The sequence below is a fragment of the Tympanuchus pallidicinctus genome, unplaced genomic scaffold (assembly GCF_026119805.1).
Source record: "Tympanuchus pallidicinctus isolate F22 unplaced genomic scaffold, pur_lepc_1.0 scaffold16, whole genome shotgun sequence".
NCBI classification, from domain to species: domain Eukaryota; kingdom Metazoa; phylum Chordata; class Aves; order Galliformes; family Phasianidae; genus Tympanuchus; species Tympanuchus pallidicinctus.
Genome location: NW_026294679.1, coordinates 16051522 through 16068926, shown reverse-complemented (window position 1 = coordinate 16068926; position 17405 = coordinate 16051522).

Sequence of the window (17405 nt, the reverse complement as noted above, 5' to 3'; positions counted from 1 at the left end):
AAATTAAGTAACACTGTAGGTGACTTTTTAATATAACTTTATAGTCTAGTGCTACCAATTTCTGAAAGTGGTGTGCTGCATCAATGTTTTGTCAATGGGAAAACAACCAGGAATAAGGATGCTGAAAAAAATAAACAAAATTGAAACTACGAGCCTGGATTCAAAACTACTGGTCTTGTTAATATTCTATATGGCAGCAGCCCTAGAATTCCCCTAGGAAACAGAATATGGATATAGAAGTCTGAAAAGCATACATTTTATCATATTTAGAATGTTGCTTGGTAGTCGAACAAAGATGCACTGTGTTGCCCACAACTGTGAGACTCCTAACTGAAATAGTCTATGTGCCAAAAGCTTTCAGTGTTGCTAAGTAGGACAAAATGGGGCACGTTTAAATTTATGAATAAATGCGTGCTACTAGTACCGATGCCTCCAGTATGCTTCAGGACTTACTTTTCCCCACTGACCAGTCTGCTGATCAAATCTGCAGAGTCCTTATGTCTATGAGGTAATTTTAAAATAATAATGGTAATAGGAGTAACACATTCATCACTAGGAAATCCACTGTGATAATACTAAGGAACAGTTTACAATTCAAAGTGATTCTTTAATAAACTGTCACCTATTCAGACAATTATTCTGTAGTAAGTCCTCACTCCTCAAGCAACAAGCAAAAAAAGTTTGCTGCCCTCAGTACACTCTGCCCTTCTTTTCAAATGAACAGAGTAACAAAATACTTTTCATCATACATCTCACAAGAAGGAACAGTTTAAATAGCCTTTTAAATAGCTCCCAGAGTAGAACACTTATGACAATACAGTGTTTAAAACATCTGTTACACTTCTCTCAAAGCCAAGAATAAAAGTACAAAAATAACAGGAACCAATCCACATGACAGTGCCAAACATACCCATAGTATAAATCAACAGCATCGTCCTGTCTTTTATCCCAGGCCTAGTACACCTCCAAATGTATCTCATGTGGGTTACTTCAAAATATTTATCAAAAAAGACAGGCTTACCATGTTGCTGAAAGGCATTCTTCCATTGCATCTTTGGCACAAGCTGAAGGCCAGGTCCCTGCTCCCAGAAAAATCTGGTCCATCACTGTTATGTCCAAACAAGGAAAGAGGCAAGCTGCAAGTCCTACCTGAAAGGTAGCAAGCACCACCCCCATTAAGAGTTCACAGTAATACTGCCATACAGCTGCAGAAGTGATTTTCCATTATCTCAAGGGTAAAGGACATGGGAAACAATCCATACCTGGCCTTAGTTAACGTTTTCAAAATACACATACCCCTCAGTGTTCAAGGCTTCCTTGGAAGTACAGCTTTTCACTGAAATCTATTTAATTAAGAAAAAAATAACTTCCATGAAGAAAATATTCATCTATTACCAGTGGCACAAATTTTAACATAGTCAATGCTGTAATTTTCAACTCTTTCTGGAAAGCAAGTCAGATAAAACCATAGTTAGAAGGCCACCTCCCTGCAGGAAATGTGTTTTAGGGCTAGTGGTGGCAATGGTGATGAGGAGATAGTTGGACTAGATGATCTTGTAGGTCATTTCCAACCTTGTTATTCTACGATTCAGGCAAAGGTGATGCAGAACTCAACCGAAGGAACAAATGGGTCAGGTTTCAGGCAGCTCACAGTAAAGTCTTCATTCTTCTCTTCTTCTAAACAGCATGCATTCAGTCTTTTAGATGGAAGGAAATCTGTTGCTCTTCAGTTTGCTGGCCATCTAAGAAGAGTCTGAGAATGACTTAAATTGATGGAGAGATTCAGATCTTTAACAAGAGAGGAAAGAGGCAGCCCAGCTAACACATACAGATAACCAAGTGCTCAACGTTTGCCTGAAGAGTTCTGACAATATTTTCTCAAAACATATCTGCAGGGTTTCTTCTGGTTCTGCTGTTACTGCATGTCTCTGAACACACTTTTGTGGTAACTGGTTATGGAAGAGGCCTATGTAATTCAAAGACATATTGTTAAATAAGGGAATGAAATTATCTGGGAAAAAGTACTGTACAGAAAGATATTTTTCTTCTGGGTTTCTCCAAATTAGAGTTGGTTTTGATATGGTCAGGAATGTGTGAGGTCAGCTTCATCTGAAACTTGTCAGCTGTCCAGATGTAATGCCTAAATCAAATCTGGAGCTGACTACCTCATTTCTTGCGAAGCTGTTTGTCTTCCAATCATTTTCTTTTCCTCTAGACAAATATCTTAGAAGTTAGTAAGTTTTTTCCTTATAAAACTCAAGAAAAGAAAGTTAATGCTCATGCCATCCTCTACTCTTCTCTGGAAGAGAGTAGTGTTTGGTAGTGCACACATTCAACTCACGCAACAGTTCCGGGACTTGAATCCAACATTCAATTTTTTTGATCCCTGACAGCTCGAGGTGTGAATTTTCACGAGGGCCACAAAGATCATTCAATCACACAATATGTCCTCCTCTGCGACATAGGCCAAACATTTCATTTAGCTAGAGGTCCAAAATTCTTGGTCAGTTCCAAAATAGATGCAGAGAAGAAGAGAAATAAAAGGTGGCGGCTGCTGCTTCTTCTTGTGGATGTAGGGGCATGAGGCAGCTACGGGCATCTGACAGCAAATCCCAAGGCAGTGAGAAGGTTGAATGAAAGGAAAGGAAAGAAAAGAAAGGAAAAGAGAAAATGAAAGGTAACTGTGTCTAAAATTGACTCTACTGTTACTCATCTAATTCTCCTCCTACAGTTGCACATAATCTTTCCATCTCTGTCAACTTCCTTTTAATTTCACCCAAAATATCACTTCCCCTGTTCTCAGCCCTTCATCCCTTTTTCCTCTTCCACTGATTTCACACTCCCCTTTTTTTTTTTCCCCTCCCCCTCTTGCTGAATAAAATTGGAAGGCTCCAACATCCTCTGGGTAGAAAAACTCAAATAGGCCTACCCAGCTAGACAGGCTTTGACTGCCTCTGCCAGCCAGAAGTTTCCTAGCATAACAGCCCCGATTAATGTGATACTTGGAAGTCAAACATCATTCATACCTACATTTTCAAAATAGACCTAAAAATAGTAACAGAAGTTGTTATTATGCTTCCACAGCAGAGATGTTCCCTAATTTTCCATAATTACAGCTAAGCCTCATGCACAGAGGATATAATTAGAAAAATAAAAATGTTTGTTGAAGCATTCAGTTGGTAGGCCTAAAATTGTAGTTTTAAGCTGTATGCTTGTGATTTCTAAAAATTACAAGCATTGGTTCTTGTAACAGGAAGTACTTTCATACAGGAATGTCAAGTCAGTTCTATATTGGAAATTTTTTTTCTGGAATGCAGAAACAAGAGATTGCTACTGTGCCTATTCACTGTTAATGTCAGCAGAAACTGATGCTGACTTCAAGCAGAGCTGGTACAAACTCTGCAACTGAAAGAAATCCATTGATAAAATTAGATTCCTCTCTAATCTGCTCAGAAATGAATTTGTGCTTTATTGAATGAAATAGAAAAAAGCATTTCACAAATATGTTTGGTGCCTTACTACTGCCCTTTCACATATAATTAATCATCCTCTGTATTTTTCAAAGGAAGAAATTACACATGTGAGAATGAGAATTTGGAATTTGAGATAGACTCTACCACAGTATATATAGCCAGGCTGGTTCTCATCTTTATTCAAATCATTTCACACTACTCTTGACAACCCTCATAATGACTGAAAACTCCTTGAAGCCACACTGCTTGTGCTGTTTGTCCAGTGTGAAGTTAGATATCAATTGAATATTTCTCCCAGAATTTTAGAGATAACATGGCTAAATTACAGCATCAGTGATAAATCGTGTGAATTAGGAAACTACCTTTGTGGTGAAGAAACATTAGCTCCCACATCAAGTTTATTCACATCTCCTTCATAATTGAAGAAAATATTCACAGCACATAGCCCACAAACATATAGAGGCTCTTTGCATTAGCAGAATTTTGAAATCAGATAAATTAATCATAAGAAGAAAAATCTAGAGCTTGAAGTATCCTCTTGGAAAAAAATGATAATAAAAAAGACAAAAGTCTCCACAGGAAGAGTGAGTAATGGATATCTGGAAAACTCAGTTGGTCCAGCAGAACAAGATAAGGCAACTCAATACTACAGAATTAACTAAGGTACAGTTGACCTTCACCTACAAAGCAGACAGAAGTTCAGTTCAGCTGGAATTAAAACATCAGTCATAATTTTCTTTTGTTATCTGGATGCTCCAGAAACTCTTATAGGTCTAAAGACAATGAAAGCTCAAATAAAAGCAGTCACATTATTTGCATACAATTAAAAGAAACGAGCAGCTATCACCCTACTCAGAACCTCTGTGTTAGCAGATCCTCCAAAATCCTGTCCTTAGTCCCTGTACAGCAATCTCTGTAGTACTGAAAGATGGAAGCCATCTCTGCAGTTAATACCATTTTCCAGGCTACGTTTGCTTGAAGCTTATTTCAGTGTCAAACCCCCATCCAATATTAAAGCACACGTAATTGCTCAGCGGGACCTGAATTCAGTGCAGTGTTTAGTGGCCAGAGGAACTCTCTCCCACTGCATTACTGTATATATTCCCTGATGTGACAGCAAATCACTTTTCTAGACTTCACTTTATCAAACTCTAGTCTCAGTCTCACAACTCAAGACAGGTTTAAGCACTATATGCTGCCTCAGCCAAACGCAAGAGCTGCTTGCTTTCAGAGATCCCAGTTTTTGCTTGATCTTTATAACATTACAGGATCCAGCAAGAAACTTTGCTTTCCCAGCCCTACTTGTTCAAACACTGACCCTGATCTCAACTTTAAATACACAGCAGATAGCTCAATGTTTCCAAAAAACAATAATAGTCTTTGTTCTTGGGTGATCAGGATCCCACTCTACCTCCGATCTGACAATATCCAACTAGACAATATCTCATTGCTTGTTTGCTTCAACAGTCTCTCTAACTCCAACCCTAACTTACCCATCTCCACGACCAGAAATTATCATTTCAGTCATTACCAGATGTAAATAAAATACATCCTGCAGCAGTCTGTCAGCTCTTGGTTTCTATTGTTTCCACCAGTAAATCTTCCTCCGAATCCCCAGAGAAATCAAACACTAAGCCTAATCCCAAAAGCCTACCTCAAATTCTAACACAGATATCCCAGCCAGCAATTGAATATGACGCAAGCCATACTTTCCCAGTGGTTCAGACTTGAAGCCTGTTTTTACAGACAATACAGGCTTCCTCCTCATGGCAGCAAGAGACATTTGTCAGGGAGAAGTTATACAGTGCAGACTGGACAGGGGTCATCCAGTAACGCCTTTGTAATGTAGAAGATCCAACCTTCCAGGGTGCATTTCCGGAGAGAATAGATGGGACAGGAAATGGGCCAGCCCACATGATAACATCAGTGTTAACTTTAGTAAAATGATATAAACACGGTATCCTGTTCATGGAAAGATGGAGGAAGAAATGCTATTCAGAATTCATATAACAGTAATTACACTTCCTCATTAAGGTTCATGTTACTGATTACATTTTCCAATTATATTAAACAAGCCAAGCTTTTGTAGTGCATTTTAAATAAACTGAGTAAAAGAACATTCATGCTATGAAACTTCCTGTCAAATCATTAATGAATTAAAAAAAAATCATTTTTGAGAATCTTATATTCAAGTGAGTTTGTAATACTCTTTATTTACCTGTCTTAGCTGGAATAGCACAAATAAGTTTATAAATTTCTCCTGACATTTTTCAGCATAAAGGTTACAGATGGACTTTACTCTCAGTAAATTTAGCTGGCAGTCAGTTGATTCTCAGAACATTACTAATTCTTAAATCCAGCCCTGAAATGCCCAGTATACATCTCAATTGTGCAATTTTTTTCCCTGAGTATGGAAGAGGGAATTCAAGAAAGTAATTGCAAAATCTGAGGCTGTGCAGCCTCACAAAGTAGACTTCATAGATTCCTCTAGAGAGGTACATCCAGTGCAAGAGTCTTGCAGGTAATATGAAGCATCCCCTGTAGAAACCATGCCCCCTTCGCCACAAAAGGAACACTGGGAATCAGTTCTGCGTGTACAAAAAAGTATTTGCTACTAACCCTTTGAAGCTGGGTTCTCGAGAAAATAACAGGCAAGATTTTTAAAAAAAAAAACTTTTTTTTTTTTTTTCCTAAGTCCAGAAGTGAATTTAAGATATTCATGTCACATTGAAAACAATTCCATATAGGAAGTTTTAATTGCTAAATCCAGGTAAAATGACCCACAGAAATATTACTTAAATGTACTTATATTTGCAAAGTTTAATCAACACTGCAGGACACAAAACTTTCTACTTTGCATGAAAAGGAAAAAATAAAAGGAATAATTTCAAAAAATAAAAATAAAAAATCTGAAGCCATATTTAGGCTTAAAGATTAGAATACTAAACAAGGCAGTTTGGAGAAATACTTTCCTGAAGAAAAAAATCCAGTTTCTTAAGGAATTCTTCATTTACTATATGAACTTCTTTCAAAGTATCAAATGAATTCTGTGCGAAGCAGAAACATGCCACAAAAAGGCAGTTGTATAAAAGTTAAAAAAAAATGCAATGCCACTGAAGAAAGAAAAAAGAGAAGATAAAGAAAAAGCCAGTTTTCAATCATCTGACTCTAGGACTAGGAGCAGGAGAGACATGCTAACTATGAATGTCATACAGATTCTATGTTATTAATCATTTCTGATGCTATTAAAACTAGATGGCCATTCAGTTGGATGCATCTTTTGTTTTTGTTACAGCCTGCAAAGTTCTGCATTTGATCTCTCCCTCTACCTATTTCCTTTCTGAGCTTGTTCCCTGATCTATTTCAAGCATAATCACATCACTTTACATTTCCCTCTCATTCTTTCCAAATATTTCCTCTAAAGACTCCAACATGCCTTCAGTTTCCCAGTATGAAAAAAGTCCAAGTACATCCTGGGTTTCCTTCTGTCTTCATTGAACAATCAACAACAAGAAGAAGTTGGTTGGGTCTCATTCGGTGCTTTCCACCAATGATCTGGATGAAAGGATAGAAAGCACCCTTGCACCTTCAGCAAATTTGCTGATGGGATGAGGCAGTGAGGACTCTGACACACACCAAGGCTGTGCTGCCTTTCCATGAGACCTGTATAGGCTGGAGAGTTGGGCAGAGATGAACCTGGAGAGGTTCAATAAGGGCAAGTGTAGAGGCCTACACCTGGGGAGGAATAATCATATGCATCATGTGGGTTAGGGGCTGGCCTGCTGGAAAGGAGCTTTCCAGTCAACTAAACAAATTATTCATAAGATACAGTTCTCCTCATTGAGATTGAACTAAGGAACAGTTAATTCCTTTGTGCTAAGGCAAATTGGTTTGTTTTCTTTTTTCCATTTAAATTTCTCATTCTTCCATCACTTGAATTTGGATGCAGTGAAATAGGAAGGCTCAGAATGGATCTGTATAAAAAAAAGGGTTTTTTCCAGGACAGAAAAATTTCTCTAGGAACCACTCTGTCAGAGTACAATAGAATTCTGTTGTGCAGGAATTCAAAATAAGAAATTATTAATTATCAAAAAAAAAAAAAAAAAAAAAGCTGAAGTATCAACAGACTTGTATAGAACAAGGATTTTTGACACTAGAATGGAAAATATTCTCCAAAATAAAGGTAGTTTGAGAGCTTAATTTTAGTTGCAGAGTGCAATATTCTTTGTTTTATAGACATCCAAAACCCAATATGAGAGCAAGGGGAATTTCTTCTTAAATGAAAACAGACTTCGGGGAGCAAGACTTGTTTGGTTTACATTTTTTAGCTTTGACCTTACTTGTGAGACACTGTGATTTCAACAACTACATTATTGCTAATCTGTGCTGGAAATTTTAAAGCATTTAGCTGGAAGAGGTCATTTCTGCATTAACTGTATAGTTTTCCAAAGCCCTAAAGATAAAAGGAGACAATGAAGACTGTAATTTGTACACTAGGGGGAAATTTTCTAAAACAATAATTTCAAGATAGGAAATGAGTGTATATGACAAACTTGTAAAAATGTTACTATTAAGAACCAGTTATGGTATGTCTTTAATATTATCATAATATTGAAGGAAAACCGTAACAGTAGGAACAATAGGAAAGACATACAAACAACACCACTACAATTATTTATAACTGAGCAAATGAAGCTTGCCTTTTCCCCCCTGTAGATTTTGGAAATGAGTGTTTAATTTGGAAAAAGGATAACCAAGCAAGACTTACTCATAGAAGGAAAAAAAGAGTGTTTCCTTTTAAAAATAAATGTGTTTACAAAAGCTGGAGTCATCTGATATGCATCAGGTCAAAATAGTAAAAACAGGGCAGGGGGAGGAGAATAAGCAATTTCTTTTATATTCTTACATGCTATGCTATGACTAACAAAGAAAGAAAAAGAAAACAAGAGAAGTCTCTAGAAATGTTGAGACTCCTTTGAGGCTGAGAACTGGTACAGTTACATTGGTTGCATTTACATCTGCGTGCAGCACTGTGTTCTGTGCTGGTACTTTTTCCCTCAGGGATTCTTTCAGATTCTCTGCCCTCAAGCTTCACTTCCCCATCCAAGGCCACTCCTCTCAGAAATAATCACCCAGAAACATCCCCTTCCAGATGTTCCCCAGCCTTCACCCACAGCTTATGTTATTGCAAAACGCTGCACTCCTCTCTCTTCCAGTGTGGCCTGAGAGCCTGGATCTCTTTTCTGTTGGCCTGCTTGGGTCTGACTCATTTACTGTAAACGTGTAACCAAAGTGTACACTTATATAAAATACAAATTGAAGCATCTTCCACATTTCCCTATATGCACACATGAGGAGGTGCAAATATTAACAGGAAGATTAATTTAACGAAGGGAAGGTTAGAATAATCTTGTTACCAGGTGATGCTTTGCTCCATCAAAGGAGGGCTGCAGCTGAGCCAGATGTGTGCTCAGGAATCATTTCAGAGGAGTTTCCTTTTCTGGTCAAGCTGGCACATTTTTGTGGCAGCGAACATTGGTAAAAACTACAGACTGTTGGCCAGCAATTTTTATTAGGTTCTCCATTGACACTGAATTTTTGTATAATAAAAGCACATGAAGCATTCATCTAGCTAAAAGACTATGTTACTGAGCTTTCTGACAACAGTTGTAAATGCCTTTGTTAACTTCAAAGCTCACCCTTGCAGCATTCATTCTCTTTCCCTTGAGGGGAGCAGCATTTGGTACAGAGAGCAGGGGCTGGCATCCCTGCAATCAGAGGGCCCCTCATTCAGAGCCCTTAGCAAAGGAAAATGAAGCTGGGAAAGGCCTGAGTCCTCCCCACTCTCAGCCAGTACACACAACCTGTAAGAAATCTCTGACAGCCCACAGCCAGCCCTACAAAAGGAAGGTGGGGATGCCTGGAAAAAACAGGCACAGAGTAGGCTGCAGCCAGCAGAGCAGGGGGGACACTTTTGACCTGTCTGTAAAATATAAAGCCCTGCACAGCACCATCATGTTTTTATCTCCAGATTAACAGACAAGTTAATCCTAACTACTTGCACACACTGCCTTATTTGACATATCTTGTCCATCCCTCCTTTAAGCAGCCAACTAAGACCAGAGTGGTATTGGGATACACCAAGAAGTATTTACTTCTCTGAGATGCACACTGGTCCCTCATAGGCAGAGCCCTTACTTTGAGGCAGGTAGGTGGCAAGTTTGGACAATGAAAGGGATCTTACAATGTCCATGTCAGAACTAATGCATACATTAATCAGGATTAAAGCTAAAGATTAAAATGGTCGCAGATCTTACCACAGCACCATTCACATAGCAAAGTTACTTCCGATCTGCCCTCTTATAAACCCAGAAAAAATTAGTACTGAAACAAAGGTAGAACACTGAGCTCCATTGCAAAGTGTACCTTCCACACTGCAAGACAATGGAGTGGAGAATATCAGTGGTGCCAAGGGAGCTCATGTCCTGCATTGTGCTTGCAAGGTGCTGTGGTGCAGGAGGTCAAACAGAGCTGTGAGCTGAGCAGAGAGGCACCAGCTTGTGAAACGCTGTCTGAGAACTTGACACTTCTTGCTGTTTTGTACTGTGTGTTCTGTCCGCATGGGTAGGCCAGAAGAATTTTTAGACATAAATTTACTACTGGGAAATTTTTGTTAAAAAACCTACTATAGGTTGTGCACTGAAAACAGTAGCAGGAAACGTAACATGAAAGCAGCACCGTCACTAGGTACTCCACTCAGAGTAAAACCAAAAGAGAAGAAACGGCTGAAATTTATGTGCTGTGTCTGCCAAAATTCCCACTTCAGGTTTCATGGGTTTAGGCTCATATTTTCCTTTAAAAAGTATTTTCTCTTTTCACTGCAAAAGAAGATACACCATCACCAGAGGAAACTCAGCAGACAGAATACTTTCTCTACAGTGAGGTTAACAATCACAACAAACTGAAAAAAATTGCACCGATAGTTTGGTTACAACTTCTCCTTTTAAGCTTATAATAAAAACAGGTAAAGCAATATTTCAACATTTCCAGAATTGCTGAGTAAATAAAGGCTAGAGCCTATATTTGGGCATCTACAAATCTCTGGCAATTGGCTGTATCTACCATCTCTTTTGTGTTAATTGTTTGGGTATCAGAACTAAACATGTCTAAATGCATACTTTGATTTTCAATATATTAATGCTAGCTTCTGTCATTGCGAGCTGATTGTTACCTGTACTTTTAATTTTGCAGCTTTTTATTTTTGTGCATTCTTCTGCACAGAGGGAATGAACCTTCTCAAAATCAAATCTGTAGTATTCTGCCTTTACTATGCACTTTGCATTAATGAGGACTACTTCATCATCATTAAGCAGTGGGCAAAAATTATACACTCTTGGTCCAACTACGATTAGAAGAAAATTTCCATCTGTGCTGTCATGTTCAGAGCCAGAATGTGAAATTTGACCAGATCTGGCTGCAAGGTGGGGATAGGCACCTGGGCACGGCAAGAGGAGCTGTGGCTTGCATAGCTGATGACATGTCTGTGGCACTGCCCTGAAGAGCCCTGCTTGGTAAAATCACAGCAGTACATTCAGCACAGGAATGGAGGAAATATGCTGCTTTATTTTGTTCTCCTATGCTGTCCTCCTTCCCTGTATTGGATGGGAGCCACTTCTGTGGCTGCTGAGTGCAGGGCCATGAGGAATTAATTGCCTGCTTGCCATCTGTATGCCAGATGCAGAAAAAAATTATTTCAGCTCACCTGTGGGTGAGCAGAAGTTCTTGGCTTTAATTCATTACAACTCAGATGTACTGCCAGCATGTGCTTCGGTTGCCAGACTTTCCCAGGGAGCACAGAGGGGATTTTCATACATGGGAGAATTTGCATACAGCAGTGTAAACATCCCAGCAGAGCAGGCATCCAGTGACTTTTCCACCTGCCAGAATTGCGGAAGTTTCTAAAGCATGTGGCAAAAACAGCCCACAAACAAACAAAGGTGCAAATCCATTATAAAAGTGAAGGTTTCTTCTTTTGTTGACAAAAGCAGAAGCCTGTCCAAGGCTACAAGATCTACTTCTATGTTTTTACCAATCAAATCTTATCAAAATAAAACACTTGGGTTGTAACTTTGGAAGAGCATTCTTAAATGCTTAATATATAATACTTTAAATATTTAACAGAATCACAATTAGCATCTCTAAATGAAAACAAAGAGTTCGTGTATTCCCCTCTAATGTACGCAATGAATGCTAGAGAATTCCCCAAGTTTCCTGCAGAACCAACAACTTCTTACTGTAACAGCCTTCTGCCTGTGGGAAGCTACCATCTTCTCAGCAATATGCCTGATGAAGACAAATCTTTCCCTTGTTAAAAAATGAGCCCTGTTAGAAGTACAGTGAGAAGATTGCTGCATCGTTAGCACTGATTCATCTTACTCTTGACTGATATCTGATACATTAAAAACAAACTAAGGCACATTTTAACATCCTAATCACTTTCGCTTTCTTTGTCCAGGTCAAACAGAGGGAAAGAAAACCTCCTAAAACCAAACCTTGAAAAAACAACTTATTTAGCTTTGCAAGTTGCATCTTGCAAACATCATGCCTCCAGAACTTCTGAATTTTGGTGGTTTACCAAAGTACATTTAATTTTGCTTTTGTTCAGTACTGGGGACCAGATGATCCAGAATAGTTCAGAACTTTCTGTCTCTGTCTTATGACTTCCAGTGCTTTCTTCAACCCTTTGTGTCACACCCCATGATCACTCCTAATCCCTTCCTCTTGCTTTTCACTTTTTCAGTGAAAAAAAGAAAGAAAAGGAAGGAAGAAAAGGAAGGAAGAAAGGGAAGGAAGAAAGGGAAGGAAGAAAGGGAAGGAAGAAAAGGAAGGAACACTTGCAACAAGATTAGTCCGCTCAATCTGCCTATATACACCAATTCCTATTTTCTATATTCCTATGGCTCAGTATTTAAATCCACCCTGTTGTCAGCACATTTGGCCTTCTGTATACCTTTCTTTTCTCCTTCTGCCTAATGTACAAAGCACACCTTGACAGATAATTCTTATCTTCTATCTCTAAGTGTTCTTATCTGTCCCTATAATTTCTCTAGAGAACTTAGAGGGATAACAAGAAGTTTTTTGACAAGCTTCAATCTAATGTACATAAAAATGACAAGGGAGTTAATGTGCAGTGGAAAAGGGAAATTAATTAAGGTGCAAGCTCCTAGTAAAACCCCTAGGAATGTTCCAGTGAACAGTAATGCAGGCCATGGGCAAGACTAATCAAGAGATTAATCAAGAGCTATAAAAGCTCTTGTAAAGTAAGAGTCACAGTCTGTTTACTTTTATCCACACAGGCTTAACTTTTAATCTAAATCAATTCCCTATTTTTCTCCTACGTGCTTTTTAAAGCTAGCAAGAAACTACTGTCTCAAATGACCCCATGTGAGTACCCTAAGTCATCTATCATACAACATGAGATGCCACAGAGAGTGTTTGCATCCTCAATGCAAACCAGCAGCTTCAGCAAGAGTAAAAAGAACAGTATAGTAATGGACTTTTGCTTGTGATTAAAAAAAAAAAAAAGAAGAAGAAGAAAAGAGAAGAAACCCTCACAAAGTAGCTCATTAAATGGCTACTGGCTACTAAATGGCAAAATGAATAATGAAGCTCAGATGTCTGTCACAAAATGCTACCAAGAAGACGACAAGTATTACTATATTTATATCCTCAATAAATCTTGCAGTTTCTCTTGTTTGCCTTTCTCCATACTTGAAGTTAAGCCATGTGTCTACCAACAAACAAGGGCTGAGACTTGGTAACTGGCTTCACTTTAAGACTTCAGGCTCAAGCCACATCTAAATCTCAACCATTCTTCGTCTAAGACATTTCCTCCTCCAGACAGTCAGCCAAAAATCCTGTCCGTGTTCTCATCATGTCAAGTGTTGCACCATCCTTTTCTCAGAAGTTAACAAGCACAATGTTCTCCTGCTCCACTCTACCTAGAAAGCAACCATGAGGACAGCTTTCTCATTTTTCCCCCATTACTTCCTTCTGCTGTCAGCCCCTCATCAATATCTCTGCCTATGTGCCCATCAATATCAGATCAGTCAGGTCCACTCAGCCTGCTCATCATCACTGCTCTCAGCAAGAAATCTCTTGCAAAACCCACATGTGCATGGAGCTCCTATTAAACAAATACAAAAGCATTTTGCTGTTCTTCAAGGACAGACAGTCTTTTCTGTCTCAACACACAGACAGGAGTGCTGATCCAAATGAACTCTCTATCTCCTTGCTCTACTTCTCCTTTCCCTTCCGACTGCTTGGGACTTCCCGTTATCTGGCTTTGCACTTTATCTGTAAGTTATGTTGAGAGGGCAGTGAGGAGAGGCAGGAAGGACGCAGATACCACTTTTACACAGGTCACAACAGAGGTCTTCATGCAGAAGCAGGCTTCCCAGACACTGCAATAACAAACACACACAGCATAGCTAGTAGAGGCAGATTCGTTCCTCAGTTCCACCTGTGATGCCGAGCAGCCAGAGCAGGGACCAAGCTCCCAAGGCAGCAGAACTCTGTGCCTTGGAGCAGGCCCACACTCCAGCGCCCCTCTTCTTCTTGTCTGAGACGAGATCCAGTGATTTCAGAGAAAAATCAAAAGCCTGTCAGTAGCCCACGCCTCCAGCCCCACTGCGTGATTCACAGCTACCCACTACACATCCTCCTGCCAAGATGACTGCAGTCCCAGCCTCTCACGCCTGGCTGACACACTGTAAATGAGTTCTGGAGGTCAGCGATCTCACAGCAGGGGCCAGGAAAAAGCGAGCAGCCACATCACTGAGGGGAGGAGCAGCGCTGCTGGTGCTGCTGCACACTGTTGTGGGAAACAGAGGGTCAGGACTCCGGCATGCTCCAGAACATCACCAGCCAATGTGGTAACTGCAGGAAAGTTGTGAAGATAAAAAAAAAAAAATGCTCATCTACCTGCTAAAATGAGATAATGGACAAGTGTTGCAGTGAGAAAGGGGTTCTGCTTGGTATCATTGCTTCTCTTCCAACTGTGAAAGCTGAGTGCCATCTTAGAACAGGAGAAAATTCTGAAGTCACAAATATTTGCTCCTCTACTCATCTGCTTTCTCTGCATCCTCTGCCAGATGCAGATCACTGTCTGCTGGAAAGCCACACAGCCTCTCATCTGCATGCAAGAAAAAAAACCACATAGCATCAAGAAGTCACTTGCACAATGATGACATTGTATCCCAGACATCTTCATTATCTGTGCTGCTCACGAAGGAACTTGGGGTGGGAGACATCAAAACCCTCAGCATGGGAAGCATTTTGGTTGACATTCCAGTACAAATAGCCTTGCCCTATTAGACTGTTTGTCACTAGAAGTGACGACATCAGGATTTGAGTACACCCTGATCTAGATTTTCAGAAGCAGATAAAGAAGATGGGTATCACAATCCACTTTCACATGTATGTACTGATTCATTCAAGATAAATCAACATATAGAGAGAGTAGATGGGAGCTGGATTTTGGGTAAAGATACAAAGTGTTCTGGTTAGGAAGTGGGAGAGGTAGGATTTTATTTCTCAAAAGTGCCTGGGGAATTTTTATCTTGTGAGGCTCAGCAGGAATATTGCAAGCTGATTAAGTGACGGTCAGACCAATTCCCTGGTCCTGTTGCTAATGCTTTTATCCATTGTCATCTGATATTTGGACAGTGATTCATCTCACACTCATTAGTAGTAAAACATTCTTTTTCCCTTGATGATATCTCTAAGCTAAACTGGAAATAAGAGCATATTTGGAACACTATGGGAGTCACGTCTGATACAACTTCCTTCAGGAAATCACCTGGCAGATCTGCGCTTGATACCCTCAAAAAGCTGCTGCTGTTTTATAGCAATTTACCTAACAATGCCTTAATGAGGAGCCACAAAAAAACCTATTTTTTCAAAGCATGAAGACTTAAAAGTATCAGAAGTTTTCTCAAATAAGTGTTAAATCAAACTTTTATAAAGAACTTAGAATCTTCAGTTGAGAAGATAAGTGATATTATATTGTTAATTTTGTTTATGATTTTCAATAGTCCTTAAGCTTTTAATAGGAGATGGATGTTTCTAACCAAACCAAGTTAACAGAGAACACATTTCTAGCTTCTAAGTGAAGAAATACTTTGATGAGCTCAAAAATTACTCACTGTTGCAGTCCACTTCCAATTTTCCCCTTGTGGCTGTCCACGCCATAATGACAAGGTAAGCAATTTAGCAGTAAGTGGTTGTAATGGATTATTATGAGCTCCTTTCACAACCTCACTGATCCTTCAGAATCTTATCTTAAGGCATCCTCCACCTCTTCCATAAATCACATCCCACAGCCCTGCTATTCCAACCACCTTTCCTCCTGCGTGGTGTGCAGCTCCACACCCTGTTTGTCATATCCTTGGCTTCCACATCCCCCTTGGCTTAGCTTGTTTTTTAATCAAAGTAATCTATCGGGATTTCATTTTCCTCCTCCCTAAGGAAAACAGTAGCATCCAATGCTATTAAATCTTCCTTCATGGGAATCAGAATGCTGGTGCTGTTTCGTGGATATATTTTATTTTCCTAAAGAAAATAAAAACAATGATACCAGAACACAGCCTTCCTTTAGTTTTGCAGTCAAAATTTTAAAAGTTGCATAGCAGCACTAAGAATCTCAGCTCTGATTTTCACACTTTTTGCAAAAAGCAGCATCTCAGGCTGTTGAACTCCAAGTTCTTTGAATCATAGAATCACCAAGGTTGGAAAAGACCTCTAAGATCAGCCAGTCCAACCATTCAGTTACACATGTCCCTCAGTACAACATCTAAATGTTTCTTCAACACCTTCAGGGATGGTGACTCAAGCACCTCCCTGTGTAACCTGTTCCAGCACCTGACCACTCTTTCAGAGAATAAATTTTTTCTAATGTCCAGCCTGAATCTCCCCTGGTGCAAATGAAACACAGACGACCCCTATCTCACCACATTTCCAATAGCTTTTAGGCTCTACTTCTCTCTGATCCTGCTCTGCTCAGCATGTTACTGAGAGTTTCTTTGCTCAGTCTTGTTTGCTCCCTTCTTTGTGCGATACATGGTTGGAGATCACAGTAGCCTTCAGAAGAGAACATAATTCAACAAAAGAGCTTTGTAGAGTAACCTCATACAAGCTATCATGAACTCTATAATAAAGAATTGAAGATTAGTTTCAACTCTGAATATGTGATATCTTCCTTGCTACGTAGCACCTACAGTTATGACTTCTGTCAAGTTAGAAAATGTGTTCAGAACAGACTAAGTAGGAATCAGATTGCTTTATATGTTGCAAAATAACTCTTGGTAATTTAAAATACACAGTAATTAGGGGAGGAACTCTCTTGTAAAATAAACACAAGGGACATGATTCAGGAGCTGTAAAATGCTAAACAATCAATTGCTTTAAGGAATGGGTGGATGCAAAGAGTTACTCTCACCTTTTTGCTCCATCCAAGGACAAAAAGCAATGCTTACAGACTTGACTTGTAGATGATTTCCAAGCCCAAAATAAGTCTCCAGTAAAATGGGAGCCTACTGGCAGGAATTTCATTATTTTCAACACCTGGTTTACGTGAAATCAATGTACCAATTGTGTACAGCACCCTCAAAACAGACTACATTCCCTGGAAACACAAATAATCTTTTTAAGGAAAGTGAAGGATTAATGTATCTTAATAAACCACAATATACATCATGGAAAAGCTTTTCATTAATGAGATTACTAGATGAAAAATATATCATATAAAGAAAATAGATGCATGCATTCCTGATTGCTATGCAATATCAGTAAGATAATTCTGAGTAAGGAAATGTAAAGGAAGAAAGGAAAACACACTATTTTAATGTCAGAGTTGAAATGGGAGAACATATC